Source organism: Rhea pennata, chromosome 3 (genome assembly GCF_028389875.1).
Source record: "Rhea pennata isolate bPtePen1 chromosome 3, bPtePen1.pri, whole genome shotgun sequence".
In the NCBI taxonomy this organism is placed as follows: domain Eukaryota; kingdom Metazoa; phylum Chordata; class Aves; order Rheiformes; family Rheidae; genus Rhea; species Rhea pennata.
The window spans coordinates 129,912,118-129,914,466 of record NC_084665.1 but is presented as its reverse complement, the minus strand read 5'-3'; the positions used below and the strand labels follow the sequence as shown (position 1 = coordinate 129,914,466).

Below are 2,349 nucleotides of genomic sequence, written 5' to 3'. Positions count from 1 at the left end.
TGGCCACCTTCGACTGCGCGGGGCCGTGGCCTTCTCAGCCCCACCCCTGCACGCCCGGACCAGCTCCCTGTATTCCTCCCTGCTCGCCTCCCCCGCTGCCTCCTGCTGCAGCCCTCCTGCCTCTGGTCGCCTTTGGCCTGGAGCTCCTTGTTCACCTGGCCGGCTCCGCCGCCCCCTCGGCTCGAGGGGCTGCTCACGGGCGCGGGGCATCCCGCAGCGCAGAGGAGCTGAGCCGGGACTGGCAGCCCGCTCCCCTGCAGCCCCCTTCCCTCCGAGCCCCTTTCCCGGGGTCTTCCTCCCAGCAGGTTCCCCCAGCGGCCCAAGGGAGCGGCGCAGGCAGCCCAGCTTGAGCTCTCCTCACGACGGTGCCTGCGCTGCGTTCCCAGAGCAGCTTTGGCAGCTGCCCGCCGTCGCCCGCCAGCTGCAGCAGAGCCGTAGGTCAGGAGGCAGAAAGAGGGGAGCCCGCCGGCCCTCGGAGGGCCGGCGTCCGGGAGAGCCGGGCTGCGGCAGCCAGCGGCGGCGACGCCGTGCCGGGACGGGGTCGGCGCGCTCCGTCCCGGCGCCGGGGGAGCGGGCGGGAGCGAGCGGAGCGGGGGTCCCCGGCCGGGCCGCGGTGGGGGCCGGCAGTGCTCCGCGCTGCGTCCCAGGGGCCGCCTGCCGCCAGGCGCCCTGCAGCGGGGCACGGGGCCGGCCCGTGGCCCAGGGCGCCGGCACGGAGGGCACGCGGCGCCGTGGGGCTTAGGGGCCGGGGGCTTGGGCTCTGCCTGGCCACTCCCTCGGCAAGCCCCGCGCTGCCGAGTCGAGGTGGGAGCCGGGCTGCGGCCGGGCTGGAGCAGGCACCTGCAGGCGTGCTTCGTCGGGCTTGCGGGTGCCCCTGGAGCCCGCGGATGGGGAGGCGGGAGCTGGAGCGGCCCCGCAGAGCCCCGAAGGTGCCGGAGGCGTTTTGCGGAGGGCCGGAGGGTCCCAGTGCAGCTCGGGGGGGACCGCGGGGCTGGCGGAGGGCTCAGGGCTGGGGCAGCTGCTGCGGAGAAGGGCGGGCGCCTGTGCACACAGGTGTGTGTGCATGCGTGTGTGCACACGTGTGCGTGCGCATGTGCGTGCAGATGCGTGTGTGTGCCGAGGCAAGTGCACGTGTGCATGCACGTGCATGCGCGTGTATTCTTGCAGAGGCACCTGCATATGTGTGTGTGTACGTGCACGTGTGCGTGGCCGTGGGCGCGCACACGCGTGTGCGTGGCCGTGGGCGCGTGCGAGGCCCCGGGGCAGAAGCGGGCGCTGCCGGGGGCGGGGGGGGGGCGGCGGGAGGGTGGGGTCGGCGGCGGCGCCGCCGGGCCGGCTGCGGCGCGGCGGGGGCGTGTCGGCGGCGCGGTGGGCGTGCCCATGCAGATCAGGGCGCGCGCGGGGGCCGCCGGGAGAGCGCGGCGGCGGCGTGTCGGCGGGCGCGGCGGAGCGCCGCGCGTGTCGGCGGCGGCGGGGCGCGCGCGGGGCGTCGGGGCGCGCGTGGCGGCGTGGGTGCGTCGGGGGTGGGTGCGCTTGCGTGCGTGTGCGTGAGGTGTGTGTGCGTGCGGCGGCGTGTGTGCGCGCGGGGCGGGTGGCGGGGGCATACTTACCTGGCAGGGGAGACACCATGATCAGGCAGGTGGTTTTCCCAGGGCGAGGCTCATCCCTTGCACTCCGGGTGTGCTGACCCCTGCGATTTCCCCAAATGCGGGAAACTCGACTGCATAATTTGTGGTAGTGGGGGACTGCGTTCGCGCTCTCCCCTGGCAGCTCCGGTGCAAAGGCAGACGCAGCGCTGCGGCTTTTTGGCGGCAGCGCGCCGCGGCTCGGCGCTGGCCGCGCTCGGCGCGCCGGGTGCTGCGGCGCGCGGCGCGGGGCGGCGCCGCTCGCCCCTGCCCGCGCCGCCGCGCCCGGCCCCCTTCGCTTACTCCCGCCGCAACCGCCCTGCCCGACGCCCCGCGACGCCGCCGCCAGCGCAGCGCAGCGCAGCGCAGCGCAGCGCAGCGCAGCGGCCTCCCGCCCGCAGCAGCCCCCAGCCCTCCGCAGCCACTTCCCTCCTCTCCGCTGCCGCCCGACGACATCCTTCCGCGCGGTGCCCCGCGGCGCCTCAGCGAGCGCCCGCCGCGCCTGCCGCTGCCACCCGGGCGTGGGGCGGGAGCCCGGGGAAGGCCCGCGCCGGGAGGGCGCCCCTAATCCTCCGCAGCTCCCCGCCGTCGTTGCCCCGAGAAGCAGCGCTCACAACCCCTCCCCAGCCCAGCGCTCCCGTCGTCCCGCCGTGCTCCGCTGCTGCCTGCTGGGTTTGGCTCCTGCCTCTGCGCCCCTCGTTCCCGCATCGCTCTGCCGCACGCT

The 2,349-nt window shown here is 76.6% G+C and overlaps 1 non-coding gene across 1 annotated transcript; it reads left to right on the top strand.

Annotated features, from left to right (window-relative positions):
* The first annotated feature begins 1,602 nt into the window (after window positions 1-1,602).
* LOC134139330 (U1 spliceosomal RNA) lies at window positions 1,603-1,766 on the top strand. Its single transcript, XR_009958110.1, has one exon. It is a non-coding gene; the product is annotated as a U1 spliceosomal RNA (small nuclear RNA).
* Window positions 1,767-2,349: the final 583 nt, after the last annotated feature.